The following is an 18,767-nucleotide window of genomic DNA, read 5'->3' as shown; positions in this document are numbered from 1 at the left end:
AGCTGTAGGGACCTGGGCTCAGTCTCTCACTGCCTGGGGTCACAGAATAACTTGGCCCTAGGGTAGGGCCAACCAACCAAAGAAAATGCCAAGGCAAGATCACAGATGTCCTGGAAGAGTGCAGGCTCCTGTGTGAGGTCCATCTTCTTTGTTGGCACAGCTTCTGTTCTGTTGGGAACAGCAATGACAAAAGGTAGTCACATGACATGCTTCTCCAGCCAATAGCAGCACGGGATGCCGCAGGGGCATTCTGGGAAAGCTCTCTGTAAGCTGGACTCTGTTGGTTCTGATGTGAAGCATAAAGCCCTGCAGGACAAAATCTAAGTCATGACCTCAGAGCAATCTCTGTTATGCTCATTTTTAAACTCTGTTTTATTTGGGGTATTTAAGCTTCTACCTGCCTTCCACCAACCCTTTAACCCTAGGTAATCGAGAGGAAGTTAGTGGGGAGAGGAGGTGCAGACCCCTTTATTTCTCCCAGCTGTTTAGAGTCAATGGGTTCTTTTGGGGCTACACCAATCTCCATCAACCACAAATTCAGCAAGCCATTTCCTCCAAGTGCTGTGTTGAAAGGTTTCTCTCCAGCTGTCTCCTCCAAGATGCCACATTGTTCTTTGGTCTCTTCAAACTGCCACACCTTCTCTTTCTGAGTTCTTGTATTTATATTCCTCAGAGTCCTAGACCATGCCCCTCTCTGTGTCCCACGAGGCAGGCAGCCAGTAACCAGCTGGCAAAGACCGTGACCCGCATCAGGCAGTTATCAGCTGTGGACAAAATAGAGCCCAAACTAAAATCCCACACTTGGGATTAAAACAAAAACATATTTACATAACATAACTGAGTGTTTTTTTTTTTTTTAAGAAACCAAAACTTCCATTACAAGTCCCCACATGTCAAAAACACAGAAGGAAAGCCAAGATCCCACCGGGACTTTGTCACATGAAATGCATGTGGTAGACAGGCCCCCTCCTCTCCACACTGATGGATCTTCTGGGAAGAATGCCATGGGTTGGTGTTCAGGTGGTAGTGGAGAGGGGCTCCTAGGACACAACACCAGACCCCAGGAGACCTGGCACAGCACTGAGTGCTGCAGGTGGCTGGGGCGCTGATTCTCCTCTAGCCTGTAAGAGGGACGACAGTCCCAGTGTCACTGTCTTTGATGGGATCAAAGTAGACTGCCATGACTCCAAGCCTTTGAAAGCCTCTGTCCTGGGTGCTGAGAGTCAGATCACTTGTCCTGACCTCTGACAGGTCAATGTGACCTTGAAGGAGCCCCTCCCTCCAAATACTTTCTGTCCTCCTGCTACCTCACAGTTAAATAGGAGAAGGACTTCATCGTGGATAGGATGGGAAGGGTCATCATTGTGTGAGCGTCAGAATGCTGATGGTCCCCACCAGAGCCACAGGATGGCCACCCAGCATGCTGCAGCAAGTCCCGTGATGGGGAGCTTAGCCTAGGAATCGGTAGCCCTCCCACCCCGCTGTGTCTGCCACAGAGGGTCCCTCTCCGGCCTCAGTCTTCTCTGTAAAAATGCAAGGGTTTCCCAGGCTGCTGGGAAGGCCCTCCCTAGCTCTCATATTCCAGGAGTTTGCTTGGCTGCCTTGGCAGACCCACGTGGGTGGGATGAGGTAGGAGATAAGGAGACTAGACTCATAATCAAGGGTGTGAAGTGACAAGAGCCAAAGGCTCCTCAGAGAGTGGTCTCTAGCTGAGCCTAAATGGATACACTGAAACGTTATCTGTATCAGTGAGGAAAAAGAATCCAGGGAGGTCATGAGGGACCCATTACTCACTAGCTCAGAACAAGGTAGATTGTGACCCTCCCTGCAGGCTCTGCTATGTGGTTTGTTTGTGAGCAAGGCTGCCATGTTTAGCTCAGTATAATCTACAGCAGCTCTGAGCAGATGAACATATATTGAGATGTGCTCTCATTGGGAAGACCCTGGCTTCCTGCTGATAAGCCCTTGTGATCCTGATTTAAAGTGAGTTTTGCCCAGTTTTACCATACGCAACCCTCGCCTGTTTGGGCTTCTATTTGCACGGCTGTCTTTCCTATCCTTTCACTTTCAATAAAGACCTGTCTTTGTACCTAGAGAGAGTCTCTTGGAGACAGTTTATTCGTGGTTTCTAATCTATTCTTGACAATCTTATGTTTTGACTGGAGAGCTGTATCCATTCTCATTTAAACTAATTATTGATAAAGAGGGTTTCATTCCCATCATGTTGCTATGTTGCTATTTCTTTTCTGCTGTCCTTAGACAACTGTCTATTTTAATCAGGAGTCGCTTTTGATGATATCTTTCTTTCTGTCTTTTTTTTTTCAAGGAAACATTTGAATTCTCTTGTTGCCATCTTTGTGCTAATTCTAAAGCTGGTTTCCTTGTGAGGTTAAATTTAGCATCCTAAGGTGATGCAACCCTGGTTTGATTTTCCATCTCTCCCACTTAACTTCAACCATATATAGATTTCTGTTCCTATACATCACTGTCTCTATCCCTGTGGTGGTTTGAATAGGTTTGGCCCCCATAGACTCATGTGTTTGAATGCTTGGCCCATAGGGAGTGGCATTGTGAGGAGGTATGGCCTTGTTGGAGGAAGTGTGTCACTGTGGGGGCGGGCTCTGGGTCTCCTATGCTCAAGCTGTGCCCAGTGTGTCACACAGTCTCCTTCTGCTGCCTTTGGATCAAGATGTAGAGCTCTCAGCTCCTCCAGCACCATGTCTGCCTGCATGCCACCATGCTTCCCACCATGATGATAATGGACTACACCTCTGAAACTGTAAGCCAGCCCCCATGAAATGTTTTCCTTTATAACAGTTGCTGAGGTCATGGTGTCTCTTCACAGCAATAAACACCTACTAAGGCAAGCCCACTTTCAGTGATAAATACCATCAAATCACTTTTTTTTTTGCATGTCTGTGTGTATGTTCCACGGCCAGACACATAGACTAAGTCTGTTACTAGATTGATCTCTCAAATTATGCAGAAAACAAAAAGTGGAATTAAAAGGCTTGATTGGTAAAATATTTGCCTAGCAAGCATGAAACCCTGAGTTCAATCCCCCAGTGACACATAAAGCTGAGGTAGATGTAGGAGGATCAGAAGTTCAAGATCATACTTGACTATACAGCAAATTCAAGGCCAGCCTCAGCTACTTGAGACCCCCCCCCACAACACACACACATGTTGTATAATTCTAATTTTTAGGAGTGTTCAAATTAGGATCTAATGTCTTTTTATTTTATTTCTAAATGTGTAGAACAACTCCCTTTAAAATCTATTTATTTTACGTGTATGGGTGTTTTGCCTAATTATGTGTATGTGTGCCTGGTACGTGAGGGGTTCAGAGCCCCTGGGACTGGAGTTGAGGGTGGTTGTGAGCCACTATATGGGTGCTGGGAGCCAAACCTGAATCCTCTGGGAGAACAGTAAGTGCTCTTAATTGCTGAGCCGTCTCTCCAGCCCCATTGTTTCTTAAGTTAATATGAAGAAACCCATTTCTTACAGAACAGGTACTATAGCAACAAACTCCCTCCTGGTAACTTTCCTGTCACTATGATAAAATATCCTGAAAAGAGCAGGCTAGGAAAGAAAGCATTATTCAGGCTCACAGTTCAAGGGTACAGTCCACCAGGTCTGAGAAATAATTGCAACAGGAGCTAGAGGCAGCTTCACCCTCACCGCACTGTCAGTAAACAGAAATAAATGCTTTGGGAGGCTCAGGACCCCAGCCCAGGAAATGGTACGACCCACATTGAGAGTGGGTCTTCCCGTCTCAGTTAACCTAGTTAAGATAATTTCTCACTGGGGTGCCTGCAGGCTTGTCTCCTAGATGGTTCTAGACCCGTATTGGAGACACACTCCCTAGGTTCTTTATTTCCTTAGAGCATCTTCACTGCTCCTTCACTTCTGGAGAAAAAAAAAATTGCCACAAGCAGGGTTCTTGATAGATGGTTTATTTTCTTTCAATATTTTGAATTCATCGGCCCTACCGGCTTCCGGTCCTCAAGGTTTCTGATGAGAAATCTGCTGACAATCGTATTAAACATCCTTGTATGTGACAAATCACTGCCATGTTGGCTATGTCAAGATTCTCTTTTCCTTCTGGCAGACTGGCTAGTCTGGGTTCCTCTAAAATCATTCAACTTTTTAACATCCAACTCGGGGAGTTTGGGGTTATATTTTCAACTGATTTCTATGCTCCTTTCTCTTTCTTTTCTTCTTGTGAGACTCTTGCGGTGTGTATAATGTCTTTCTCGATGGTGTCCCGTGGATCCCACAGTGCTACTCTTCACTTCTCTCCACTCTTCATTCTTTCTGTCCCTCGTACTTGACTGTTTCAACCACCATATCAAGTTTGGTGATTATTTCCTCTGCTTTATCAAATCTGCTGTCAAATCCAGGCTTCGGTAATAAAATATTATGGTTTTCCTGCTACATAAACAATGGCCATTTCTTTCTCACTGTTGTGAGGGTGTGGACATGCACAATTGAGGAAACAACAGACCCAGTGTCTGATGCAGGCCTCTGACAAGTTCATATGTGACTTCTTTGCACTGTGTCCTCCATGACAGTAGGTGAAATATCTCTTTGGGGCCTCCATTATGAGCTACCATCTCTGAAAGTCACTAGGAAATACATCCAGATTAGGGATTAGACTTCAAAATATGAAGTTGGAAAGGACATAAAATTGAGGGTATGGCATTTGGTTTTTTTTCAATTTCTCTAATATTATTTTTACATATTACACTTTCTATCCCCAGAATTTATTTTCGAACTTACTGTTTTATATCTCCTTTTGATGGTGGTAGTGTGGTTGAGGCAGTGTGTGTGTGTGTGTGTGTGTGTGTGTGTGTGTGTGTGTTTATCATCTCCTTGATTTTCCTCAAGTGTTTCTTTAGTTCTCTGATCATCTTTTAAAGCTTTACACTGGTTCCTGACTGTCCATGCAATGTGACCAAGTGGCCTCCTGTTCCTACCGCCATGGAACTTCAAATAAACACAACTGCACCATCAAGCCAACCAGCAGAAATTTGAAGAAAGGAGAAGTCATCCAAGAATTCTACCCACCCAACCGAGCAGTAACTAGTGTACCCCTTTCTGTGTTATCTGGACAAAGCCATCCAGAGTTTTCCACAACAATAACAACAAATTATCTTAAAACCTTTGTCTGATAAGTATGTGTCTACTCCTCCTCAAAGGTGGTTTGTGCAGATGTGGTTTTTCCCTTTGATGGGCAACGGGCCTCAGTTTCTTCATTGGTGTGTTGCCACTGTGCTTGAAAGCCAGACCTTTCAATCTCAACAGTGTGAGAGCTCTACACATCAGGCCCTGCCATTGTCTGGAATGTCTTCTTTCTCTTTTTAATTTTGCCGTGGTTGTGCCAGTGATCAGCTCAGACAGAAACTTCAGATGTGCAAAAGTCTTTCCCAAACCTTCACCGTTCCCTATGTGTGTTCACTGATTTTCTAAACCCCCATGTACATGAGCTTAATTCCAAACATTGGAATCCATCTAAAGTTTAGACGCTTAACTCTGGCTCCAAAACTGGACAAAACAGAAGGGAAAACAATGTGTGGGCACTTTAATTTCCTCGAGTATTATTTAGACAGAGGAATGGGAGCAGGCAGCAGGGTGGCAAAGGCTCTGCAGCAGCCATCCCACCTTCCATCTCCATCTGTACAGCCACATGGAATCAGGGACTGGAGCCCCAAACTTTGGAGGTCAAGTCTGCTCATCCAGACTCCAGCCACAGGTGTGGGAGCTACTTCAGGAAGCCCGGCACAGCCGCCTGCCACTAGAACGAGGAGCCAAATGGATGGAGCAAACAACTTACTGTGCAAGTCTTCCCCTTGAAGATGCAAGGGTGGGGCTGGTCAGAGTCAGGTTTAAGGTAGGGTAGGGCACGGGGCTGGGAGGAATCACTTTACCAAGCTATGTAGTCTCCTCTGACTTCTGGAACTGGAAGGGATCTTAGAGATTCCCCAGTTAGCACATGCCTCGATGTGACTCATCACACTGAAGTCTCTGTTCTTTTTGTGGGACACGCTCCGCTCTTTCTGTTTCATTGCTGGAACTTCTGGACTGACCCTCTGTCTGTCCCCCATCTGCTCCCAGCCTCTAATATGGAGTCTGGTTTCCTGTTGTCTCCAGCTGAGGCTGCCCCATAGCCACCTGGTCCACTGGGGCAGAAAAGTCCAACTGTCCACATCTCCAAGTATTATCTCTGATCCACCTCAACATTTACCTGCCCAGTGGCCTCTGGGCATCCTGAGACCATTAGCAAAGAGACAAAGGAGCCTAGAAGCCATGGCCCCACATCACCACTTCCTTAGCACAGTTTCCCAGCCTGGATCCCAAGTCATCATCCACTGATGAACATCTGAAAGTTGTTGCCAGGATCGCTATGGACCCGTCCTTAGACCTCCACTGTCACCTCCTCACCGAAGTATATCAGCTCTGCCTTCCGGGTGGGGAGCCCAGGAGTTGAGAAGCAAACTTGCCCTTATAACTCTAGTAAATATGAGGGGTCCATGTAGGAGGAACAGGGGAACACCCATGCCTCCTCCACCACTGTTAGACCAGAGGAGGGAAGATTTTTTCCATCACTGTCTGATCAAAGCAAGCTTGAGAAGTGCACAAAGAACTGGCTGGTCAACTGCCTCCCCATAGGTCAGGGTTTCAGAGAGCAGCCCCTCTCACTGGCTCTTAAGATCTCTCTTATGGGGAAGGGTTAGGGTTGATAGAAAGCAGCTGTTGAGATAATTGGCTGTTAGCATCTGGACAAAAGAGTTGGGGACTCGGGGCTTCATCATGTAGAAGGGAGAAATCACAAGTGTAGCAGGGCAAAGCAGTGGGGCTAGATCATGGGGTCAGAAGCTCAGCATAGGCCGAAAACATGGTTTGCAGGATATCTCAGGATTAGGGAACAGAAACTTGTTCTTGTAAGGAACAGAGACTTAATAACAGTATGTAACATTGTGGCTCCTTAACAACAATGTGGCTCCTGTTTTGGTTTGACATTCCTCCCTTGGCCTGTGTAACCCTTTCAAGCGCTTCCTACCGGTGAGGTCAAGAAAATGCAATTCTGGCATTGACTGTCTAGTGGGTAATGAGGTTGGTAATGCCTTGAAACAGGGTCCACATATTATAACCAATAAGAAAACTATTGGGGGGCTGATGAAGAGAGAGAAGCATCCGTTTAATGGCTCTGAAATGGAAATGTATGCAACTAGTTAAGGCTTTAACGACGCAAGGGACAATGGTAATTAGCAGAAGCAGAAGGGTCAAAGGCCCTGCAATGGCTGACATCACAGTTATTATCTAGGAGAAGTGTGGAAATAAGAATGGACAGCAGTCATTTATTTCGTTCAGGTCTCCTTTGCTGTAATGTGTCTTTGAGTGTAACTGAATCATCTATAGTGACTTCTGAGCGGTTTGAATAGAAACAATTTTCTCTTAAAATTATGTAATAACCTCTATTTTATCTAGATCAGGTCAAGTGCCCTATCATATTTTAGAATCATTTCGGCTAATGAAGCTCCCTGTGGACAGATCTGGGTCTATTTGGTTTTAACAGGCATCTTTCCTGGTTATGCCTATTGTCATTATAAGCAGCCATTTTGTCCTCCATGCCAGCAAGTTTCCTTTTGATTTAGCATCGTGCCCTGTTGTAGGGGACAAGGGATGGCGTATTCTCTTCTGTAAATACTTACAACTGAAACTAGAGAATCATTGTCATGGCCTAGGAAGGGTGAAAGGCTAGTCAAAGACGGGGCAATTGGGTATTTATTAGAAGCATTTGATTAGCTGCCTGGCTGAAAAGATAGAGAGTAATCACATTGGCTGGACTGGTTTACATCAGCCTCCAGCGAGTCCAGAGCTCGGCAGTTGGCAGCCCACAGGTGACCCCTGTGTGGTGTCTGTCAGCCAAGTGAAAAATCTCCTCAGAAGAACAAAGACTAGGGACAGAAGTTAAAGTTTAGAAGCTTAAAATGAAATCTTACATTTGGAACTCTCAGGCACACAATCCTAGTCATTGGAAAAGGCAGGGAGTCTCAAGACCAGGGGAGAGATCCCATCCTCAGGAATGGGTGGGTGCGAAAACAGGCTGCACTCTACCTGGAGTCCATTTGACCTGTGACAGATCTTACAGCTTCCTCAACTCTCTGAAGCATACATGAAGTTTTAGTTTGCAGAAGAAGATATATTAGCATTTCCAACTTATTGAAATCCACATTGTAAGAAAAGCAGCTAAAATGTATCTGTAAAACAGCCAGAACAAATTTATACCTTGAAGTCATAGTAAAAGCTATGGCTTTGGGTTAAAAAGCATAAACATACGTCTGGCTATAAGGTTTTAGCCTGATAAAAAGCACCTTTAAGTCTATACTAAACCAAGGGAAATTCAAAATCTTGAGCTCGCGGCTGAATAGTAAGTAGTCTGTGCCCTATTAGCTTATCGTAACTCCATTGATCAATGTTAAAACTCTGAGCCTTTGAACTTTTAGTATAAAATGGCATAGAAGGGGAAAGAAATCTGAAGCATTTTCCATCTAATCATTTACCAGGAACATGAGCAGTTATTTCTGAGAACAGTCATTGCAAAGCATGTTTCTTTAGTGAAAAGTGACACCTGAAACCTGTTTATTCTTTAATATGAAGCCTGTGAGCAAACCTGTCTGCCTTTTTAAAATAAGAGACCTAGTACCTTTAACTAATGAACTGATTAATGAACTAACAAAGTGGATGTAAATGGAAGGAGCCAGTTGCCTGCTATTGTATAATTGACAAAGCTACAGTTAGCTTAGCCATCAATGTTATCAGAGACCTGAAAAGTATAAATTATTGCAGAAAATATAATTCAAATGGCCGATGTGTCAGTTAAAATGACAAAGACTAGACCATAGTCCTTTCCCTAGACAGGCTCCTCTGGTTTCCATGGCATTGTGGGCAGAGGTACCAGGACAGCATCTGTCTTCAGTCACTAGGCCTAGACAATGAGAGGCTTTCCTGTGGAGGAGGGACATGGGAGGTACTGACCTTACTTTGTCTAGGCAAAGAGCGGGGCATGAACTCTGCTGTGTCCTGCTTGTCCACAGTTTGGGTGGAACCCTGGCAGCAAACAAGAGCCCTAGCAGCAGACAAGGCATTGGGGCAGCCTTGGCCAGTAGTTAGCATTTCTACAAGCCTGGTGGAGTAGTTTGTTGCTGTGTCCATTATCTTCTTGGAGACCTTGGGGGTCACTGTAATGATCTGGGAGTCTCTGTCTATCATGGTAAACTTAAATATCTTAAATGCCATATTCAGGAGACCTCCGACAGGTTTGAGGACCCTTAAATAACCCTTGCTTGTTTTCAGTTACTTGTTTTAGGCTATACCTTGAAAACATACATAGAAAGTTAAATAAGGACCTTTTCTGTAATTAATTACCTTAGAATTTAGCATGACTGTGAGCATAGCTATGAACATATCAAAGCCTATTCATCTTTAGCACTTTAAAAAAAATAACAATTTCTGAAATGAAGCTTTTTAGTATCAAGATAAGACTTTAAATTCATCAATACAGTTCACAAGAGACTGGGAACTTTTCTGATGCTTACATTATAAGGCACAATGGTTTCTTGCATGGCTCAGTTTACCAAAGTAGCTACAGCTTAACGATTCTAGCAAAAGCAAGGAGGTTAGGCATATATTCTTAAACCAGTCTCTGTTAGCCTGAATAGACCTGGGGTAAGGAAAGGCCCTTTTCCAGACTGTTTAGGACACTGCCTTGCTACCTCATAAGGCAGGAATACCTCAGTCTCTGCTGTTTAATGTTTAGTGCTCCTAGCTGTAAGCCCTAATTTTTAGCCTTTTATTTATCTATATTTATCAAGATTACATATTAATAAAGACATTTTAATAAAATATATCATAAACTTCAAGTGGCCCATAGCCTCATAAATGTAAATATTTTTAAAAGCTGTTTCCTAAAAGCCTCCAGTTTTTTTTTTAATTTAAATTTTCTGTAGAACTTCAAACTTTCCTCTTAAAGAAATTTAAAATCTCTCAACTGTGTGCCCCTGCAACATTAAAAATAAAGTGCCTCTTAATTTCAGCGGGGAAGACACAGGGTATGCCTGCAATGTGCACAAGGCAAAACCCAAGCTCCGACAGTGCAAACAAGTCAATATTTGTTGTCTGGGATTCATTCACAAGCCTCTGGGCTTCCCCGAGGAGCTTGGATCCCTTCCTTTGCTTCGCTCTCAGCAGCCTATACACCCCGCCTGCTAGATCCCAGCCTGCTATATTTCATTGCAGCTGGTGTTTCTGGTGGCTGGCACCTGGCGCCTACATCTCTAACAGTGCTTGGGTCCCCACTGTAACTGGGCGCTCTTTAGGAACGCCAGCCCTGCCACCCGGTTCCGAGTGTCAGCTGTTCATCATCACCCCTTCAGGCCGTTAAGATCAATACCACCTGAGTGACTCCCACATTATAAAGTTTGGCGGCCAGCACCAGTTGCATCCTTGTAGGGAAACAAGAAGCTTTAATACCTTACTAAACAAGCATTGTTTTAAATCATAATCTCCATAAACCTTGTTTTCAGGACAGATATCATCATACAAAAATCAATCCTAAGCTAAAATACCTTGGAGATCTCTATTACAGGTTTTAAATTAACCTTTTTTTTTTCACAGATTTTTAACCATACCCAATAAATTTATAAATCTCTGGAAATTCCATATAATAGTCTTAGGTAATTAAATGAAACCAATGGTCTCCTTTTCAGCTGCTCTGCTTTTCTCTCTTCTTCCTGTTACAGTGTCAGGTGGCTCCCTGATCCTGGACATAAAAGATTTCAAAAGCATGCCTGGGTCTGAAAAAGGGAGAGCTATAACCCAATTCCAGACCCAGTTTTCCAACAAAGGAGAACAGCATAAAACAACTTTAATAGTATACATTCCCAAATGACATTTGAATCTGTTACATTAGATCCAGTGGCTAGAAATCTCAAAGATAAATTCTGAGCTCCTGAGCCATCACTTGGTAGCAACTGAAATAGCGAAGATATAGCCAAGAAACACAGCGCATACACTCAGAGACCAGTTGGAAACAGAGCATACAGTGGCCGCCATACATTCATACATTCAGCTGAGCCTGACTCATATCACTCTGGGCTCCCATGGTTGTAACAAAACTTCAAGACACATCAGAAAATACAGACCCATCCACACACAAAACAGACAAACAAAACTTTCCCTTCCATCACTCCCAAATTGGAACAGTCAAGACAAAACACAGAGCAAAGATAACAGCAGAAACAATGACAGTAATAATTGGTGGCATTCAGAGATTCATCGGTCTGACTAAGAGAATTTAACAAATAGAAGGCTGTTTCAGTTGTCTCCTTGCACAGCCCCTGGGAATGCCTGACATTCACTGGGTCTCTCCAAACTCTAGGTTTGGCTCCCAGTGTCCTGTTGTGTCATCAGCTTATTCTGTACCCCAGGCATTGGAGTCCTGCCAGTGGGCACCCAGGTGCCAGACCTCTCTGAGTGCCTCAGTCCTTCTTGTCACCAGGGTGTCCTCAGGGCTCCAAGGCAGGTCAGAAGGAAAAAATGAGTGGCTCTGGCTGAACTCCCAGTTAACCAGAATTAACCAGTGGGTCATGGGGCATCCCTCTTTGCCCCAAACAGGGTTAGGGTTCTGTACAGACCTTGTCAGAGCCTCCCCATTCCCAGATTAGGATCCTCAAGAACCAGAACCAGAAACCAGGCAGATAGGTGTCACAACAGGACACAAAAAAGGAAAAGAAGGAAGGAAAGAAAGAAAGGACAAGAAAAGAAAATACAAGAAAAGAAGAGAAGAGAAAAGAAAGATGAAAAGAAAAAAGAAAAGAAAAACCCACTTCTCTTCAGTTCTGTTTACACTTCTTGGAGTTGCTTACGCTGGCTCTGGAGGGTCCCAGAGTGAAGAGACCAGCTCCAGAATCTGGATGAAATGGTTTTCATCTCACTAGGGCCTCCAAATGTTAGACCTGGGGGCAGGGAGAACATTTCCATGACTGTCTGATTAAAGCAAGCAGAATTGGGAAGTCCACAAGGGTAAGAGAACTGCCTCCCCCTAAGTCAGAGTTTCAGAGAGAAGCCCTTCACTGGCTTTTGAAGCCCCCTTTATGGGGAATGGATAGGGTTGATAGAAAACAGCTGTTTTGATAACTGGCTGTTAGCACCTGGCCAGAAGAATCAGGGACTCAGTGCTGCCTGTGGGATAGGTAAGTGCAAGAATATATATCATACGGAAGGGGGGTCATCACAAGTGTGTAGGACTTTAATAGGGCAAGAGAGGGACTATACGTCATGGGATTAGGAGTTCAGCATAGGTTGAAAAACATGGTTTGAAGGAGACATCAGATTCGGGGAACAGAAACTTATTCTCACAAGCTACAGAGACTTAGTAACAATATATAACAACATGGCTCCTTAACAACGATGTGGCTCCTGTTTTGGTTTCACCCCACCTCTCTTTGCAGAGATGTGATTTGCTGTGGCCTCCAGGAGCTTCCACTGCAGTCTCTTACCCATTATCCCGGTCCTTGTTGGCTGTTATCCACTCCATAGTGCTAGTGAGTAAACGGCAGAGATAGCTGCCTAGAGCCTATGGCTGCCTGGCCAACAGCCAACACATGGTTCCCCAGCTTTGCTTCTCCAGGGGCTCCTTCTGTCGAGAGCCACAGTGTCCTGGGTCTGCAGAGGCCATTCCACTTTGGGCTTTGTGGCAGTTCCAAGATGGTTTGTTATCGTGAGGGATGGATAGGGGTAGGCGGGCTTCAGATGAAGATTCTGAATTCAGACAAGGGTGGGCACCATCACGGTCTGAGCAAAAGGCGATGACATTATAGAAGTTCAGTCTTGTATTCATATGTGTCTTAACTCTGGTTATGCACCCAGGCTGACCCAGCCTTGGCAACGTAGGCCCAAAGGGACTGTAGGAAGCACTGCTTCAGTGGTCTCTCTTAAGGGATCCTCCCCAGCCTCCTCTGGTGTCTAGGGTGTCAGGCCAACCTGAGTTCTGTTTCCTTCAACGGTCTAGCGCTCCCTCTCTGCCTTTGTTATGCCACTAGGTCTCCAGGCGGAAGCCATGGCCCTCTGGAGATCTGCCCCTCGGAGTGGATAAGCATACATCCCTTCAGAAGGCTTTCCTGCCTTCCGGAGGCCCTGCTAGGAGGTTCCTTCCTGGGAGATCCCCTTTCTGTTTTGCTCCAGGCTCTTTGGTCTCTGATGGGGCCAACAAGAGAAACTCAAGATAAAGGTGTGAAGAGGTAGAAGAAATCATGGAACACTCCCCCTCCCTCTCTCCAAAGCAAAATGTCACCCTTCAGAGAAGGTAGGACACCCTTTCCCAGCAGGGGCTAAAGCCATGGTGGTAAGAGCACACACACTCCATGCCAGAGGAAATGGCTGGTAGCTCACCCGCCTACCCTGCTCAGGCTCCTGGGCAGGGCTCACAGGTCTCTGTTCCTCTCTGGAGCCTACTTGGGGTGGGGGGTATCCTAGCAGAAAGAAAGCAGTAAGATCCCTTGATGGCTGCTTCATTTCTCCAAGGTAGACTCTACATGAAAAGACCGATTTCAAGAAATCATCTCACCCATAAACAGTGCTGACAGCGTGTGGCCACAGGGGAGGTCTTCAGACGGAGGGCAAGTGCCAGACCTGCAAGTCAGCAAGCGGCTGAGGTGGTGCTCACACCAGTTTTGAATTCTTTGATTCTGAAATTAAAGTTCCTGTAGGCCAAGAGATGCCTGAGAACCTGCCAGAGCCCCACACCAGCCAAGCACATTAGGATGGGGTGACCAAATCCCACCTGAACATGAACTTCTGTGAGTAGGCTAGGATGCACAGCAGCTGTCCACTTGTCCCCTTTCTGTGTGTGCACCAGTCACGCCACACCTGCTCTGGTGGGGAAGAAACCAAACCTCCACCCACACTGTCCTCCACGTCGGGCCAGGCACTGGAGGAGAGGGAGATTCTGAGTCAGTGGGGGCCTTCCAGGAGGCAACTTGGGGACTGGGCAGCAGTGTTATTGGGTTCACAATCTATACCCCAAGAAATCAAGTTCAGCCACCCACCTTGGAGAAGCCAATTAAAGTGGCCAAACTAATAATAAAAAGCAGAAAAAGGAGATGCATTCAATGTGGCTTTTGGAAAGAGGAACTAAGAGATCCGGTGGCCTCGCCCACCACCCCTCGAGTCTGGGAATTAAGAGTAAAGCTTAAATAGAAGGCCACTGGTATGCACCTCTAAGCCCACCGCTGACCGACCCATCATTGTCTGGGCTTCATTCAGCTTCATCCTACAAGGTGGTCCGACATGTTGTAAATCTTTTCCAGAGACAAGTCATCCTCGTAGCTGGCACCTTTTCCTTCTCCCAGCATTGGTTTCCTGAAGGAATTCCCATGTCTTTGAGCCCATCGTTTTAATAGTCTGATAGTCAGATTGAGAGAAGCTTGTGTGTCCTCATTTCTGCTGAGAGGGTTGGTTACAGGAGGAAGAGAAGGAATGGTGAGTGAGGTCCTGAGTCTTGGAAGTGAGTCCAGGGCTTGAGTGACCACCTGTGAGGTCCTAAATAGGGTCTGACCAGTGTTTACCCTGTGGTGGCCTCTTGTGAGGGCTAAGTGACTTACGAAATCCCCAGGAACATGCTTGCCCGTCCCCTGTGTGATTGATTCAGCTTGGCCGTGCAGTATTTACACTGGAAATTTAATCATTTCTATGATAAACGAGCGGAAAAATAAATTGCAAGTGTCAAACACTACATTAGGAGAGTGAGCAAGAGCAGTGGGGGCCGACCGCCGGCCTCCGCAGCCAGCAAATTGTAAGCCTGAGAAATGAGCCCAGCTTCTGCTGCTATAATTGCCAGGTCAAGAACCAGGATGACCCGGATGAGAAGTGAGTGGGCAGCCTAGTGCCGCTCAGGCCAGCCATGGAGCTGCAGGGTGAGTGATCGGGGATCTCTTTAGCTTGTTGTTTATCGCAGGCACTATTAAAAATTAAATTATGCTAACATACAGTGAAATAACTGGCACTAAAAACAAAGGCGCTGAGCCCTCGGAGCTCATCAGCTTCTAATTACTTTGTGGTATTTTACTGCTGGCTGTGTCTCCCGGGTTATTTACTCAGGCTGTGTTTGTGTGGGCTGGCGCTCTGTCTCTTTCTGACTCCCACTGACTGACACTTTGGTGGCTTGAAACTGATCTGGATGGGAGTGTGTATGCAGCAAGAAGGAGAGGATCCCACAAACCAGGGTCTTCCCAGGATGTAGAAACCGTGAAAGTAATTTGCGTGGAGGAGTTTTAATATGAAGGATTAATAATAGCTAACGAACAATCAAATCCTAAAAGGAATAAAGTAGGATGCGCGGTGACGCTGTCTGATTTTGAAGTTTGCCCCCTACACTTGCGTGCTGAAGGCTCAGTCCCTAGTGCAGTGTCTGGTGTGGGGGTTTGGGGGTGCGATTGGACTGTGAGGCTTGGATCCGATCAATGGAGAAATCCCCTGATGGATTCAAGACCTGATGGTGCCTTGAGATGCGGTGGGTACTAAGGGGTGGGCCTAGTTGGAGGTCACTGGGGTGGTGTCTTTTAGGGGTGTCCTCTGCCTCATGTTCCTCACAGCCGTCCCTTCTTTGCTTCCACGAGGTAAGCAGTTTCAGCCACAAGTCTCCGCTACCATTTCTTCCTCACATCTGGCCCCCCCGCAAAATCAAGCCTGCTGACTGTGGCCTGTATTCTAGCCTGTTTTCTCTCTGTGTGATAAAACATTCTGAGCAGAAGCAACCTGGGAAGGAACGGGTTTATTTGGCTTGCCCCATCATTGTAGATCACCAAAAGATGTTAGGGCGGGAACTCGAGGCAGGATGAACATGGAAGCAGGAACCGAAGCAGAGATCCTGGAGGATGCTGCTTCCTGGCCTGTTCCTTGCTCATACCTTGCTCAGCTTGCTACTTTTATACAAGGCAGGACCATTCGCCCAGGGGTGGTGACACCCATGGATGAGCCCTCCAGCATCAATCATTAATCAGGCAAATGTCCCACAGAATTGTCTTCAGGCTGATCTGATGAAGCCACTTTCTCAGTTAGGGTTCCCCTTCCTAGATGTTGACAAAATACTCACCAGCACTGGTGGAAACTTTAGAAGAGAGGAACAAAAATAAGTATTTCTTTCTTTCAAATCATTTTCCTCAGTTATTTTGTTTGAGTATTTCACGCCTTCCAAAGGACTATGTGTTGAAGACTTAGTCTCCAGCATGGCTCTCTAGGGAGGTGGTGGAGCCTTTAAGGGGTGGGGCCTTGCTGAATATCTTCAGGCCATGGGCATATATCAGAAAGGGATTGTGTTATCCCCGCCTCTTGCTCTTACTCGCTTCAGCTTCCTGGCCATGAGCTAAGCTTTTCCAACTGTTCTGCCATGATGTACCACCTCATCCAGAACACTGGGGCCAACCTACCATGGGCCAGAAACCCTTTAAACTGTAAGCCCAATAAAAGCTTTTTCTTTAAAAGCCCATCATCTTGGGTATTTGCCATAGTGACTGAAAGCTGCCCAACACAGAGGCTCACTCTTAAGTATTTTAAGCTAGTGAAGAACAAGCCTGCCTCCATCTTAGGCTTAAAAGCCAACTTATAGTAAAAACAAACTAGGTTCATTCCTCTTTATGATTAAACTTTTTTTTTCTTCTCAAGGATTGGGCTATGTCCCACCTGTAACCTTAACATGAATGGCTTAGGACTGCCTGTTCCAGGAATGGCAATCATGCCTTTGTTTCAATAAGTTAACAACCACTTTGCAACCCTACCTTTGTCTCAAAAGGGTTGTTATGGCTACCTTATTATGACTACCTGTTGTTATATCCACCTTGCAATCATGTCTTTGTTTCAGGAGGTTGTTATGAGGAACACGTTCTGCTTATGTTCTGCTCCTGTAACCATGTCAATTTTGCCCACAAAATCTTCCATTTGGAAAATCCCTACCCCTGAGCTATAAAAGCCTTGTCTTCCTCACACCCAACTTAGACCTCTCAAACCCTGTGTTAGGTGGAGGCAGCCTAGGTACAGGAATAAAAAGGCTCGCTTTGATTAATTGCTTGCTTTAATTAATTTGAGCATGATGACTTGGGTCTGTGGTCTTTCTCCTCCAGTCTTGGGGATTAACACCAGAAGTGGTCTGTGTGCCCTACTGTGTGAGAGCAGGACTCACCGAATGGTCAGACTCAACACTGGTGTGCCAGCCTAACACAAAGGGAGCTCACCAGCTCCTGTGTTTAACTTACTTGCTCTTTTAAAATTTTTTCCCCTGTAGGCAACTTCTAAAGAGGTATGTTTGCTCCTGCCTACCCCAGTCTCAGAGTAGATGAATGGGCCAGACTTGAAAGTGTTGATAAAGGAAACCAATGCAGCTAATTCCATCATCAGATATGGGCTGCAGTTAATTGTGTTACACCGCTTGGGTCTTAGACAGAGAAACAGGCGGGCACTCCTCCACAGCTCTCTGATTTATCACCCACTCTGGCCCCAAGATCAAGGATAGGAAATCTCCAAGGATCAGCATGTAGCAACAGAGAGAAGAATGGCCCCATCGAGTAGCCAGTGAGCCCAGCCACAAGGAACGCTTTCTTGCCATGACAAACGTCATAAAACACATTGACTCAGCTGAAAGTCCAGTCTACCTTGCTGTGGTTTAGATCTCCAGTTTTCCCAAGGCTGGTGTGGTAAAGACTTTGTCCCAGGATCTTGCTGCCTGGAGGTGGTGACATTTGAGAGATAGAGGTACGTAGATCATTCTAGGAAGCAACCCTAAGAGAACTGTGAGACTTTGGCCCATTCCTTTTTCTCTTGCTTGTGACCATGTTCTGAGGTTTTATGCTCTGCCATGACACTTTCCATAGTTGTTTTGCTTCTCCACAGACCCAGGAAATGGGGCTCACACAATAAGTCCCAAGATGAATGTGGGTACGTGGCTTCTCTACTGCACCATGACCTCATTGTCTTTGGGCATGGGCCATCTTCCAAGTTTATGTGTTGACATCGGAGTGTTGAGAGGAGCATCTCTGGGGAATGATTAGGTCATAAGAAGCCTGTACCCCAAGCATCTTCCCACATTTCATGCTGCACGGCTCAGTGACGACCCCCTGTGTCTAAAGACCCACATTCCTTTCTCCCATCATTTCTTCATTGGCACCAGGTGGACTTCCTGTCTTTTGTGACTAGTATGTAAGATAAGCATGGGTTAATGGCTTCTCTACTGCATGACATATGGCTCACATCTGTGAACCATATGTTAATTCTACTTTCAGTTATTTCCCTTTAATTTCCAACGATAAATTTTACTTATTATTTTGTGTGTTTGTATGATATATCTGTGTGTGATAGAAAGTGCACAGATGCCGCACTATGCACGTGGAGGTCAGAGGGCAACCTGTGAGACCTGGTTTTCAGGGACCAAATTCAGGTTATCAGGCTTGTGCAGCAAATGCTCTTACCTGCAGCGCCATCTTCCAGGCCCTATTTTTAGTTTATTGAGGAACGTTCACGCTGGATTGCATCAGGGCTGTGCCAATTCCACCCATCTAAGGCTTTCTTTTCCTGGGGTGGGTGATTTTCATCAGTCTATCTTCATGTCCACAAACCCTTCCCTTCCCTGCTTCGGGCCCCGCAGCTCTCATCTCCATTAATGCATCATTTTTATTGCAAGCACGCCCATTGGACTTTCTGCTTGGTTTCTATAT

General features: G+C 45.6%; 1 long non-coding RNA gene across 1 annotated transcript; it reads right to left on the bottom strand.

The window, feature by feature from the left end:
- Positions 1 to 12,413: 12,413 nt before the first annotated feature.
- On the bottom strand, positions 12,414 to 14,591 carry LOC129679910 (uncharacterized). The gene is made up of 3 exons (XR_008720599.1): positions 14,281 to 14,591; positions 13,847 to 13,993; positions 12,414 to 13,766 (listed from the first exon to the last, which is right to left on the bottom strand). It is a non-coding gene; the product is annotated as an uncharacterized LOC129679910 (long non-coding RNA).
- Positions 14,592 to 18,767: the final 4,176 nt, after the last annotated feature.

The sequence above is a fragment of the Psammomys obesus genome, unplaced genomic scaffold (genome assembly GCF_907164565.1).
Source record: "Psammomys obesus unplaced genomic scaffold, mPsaObe1.curated_primary_1811, whole genome shotgun sequence".
NCBI classification, from domain to species: domain Eukaryota; kingdom Metazoa; phylum Chordata; class Mammalia; order Rodentia; family Muridae; genus Psammomys; species Psammomys obesus.
Note: the sequence above shows the minus strand (reverse complement) of the source record. Positions and strands in the feature narration are given on the sequence as shown.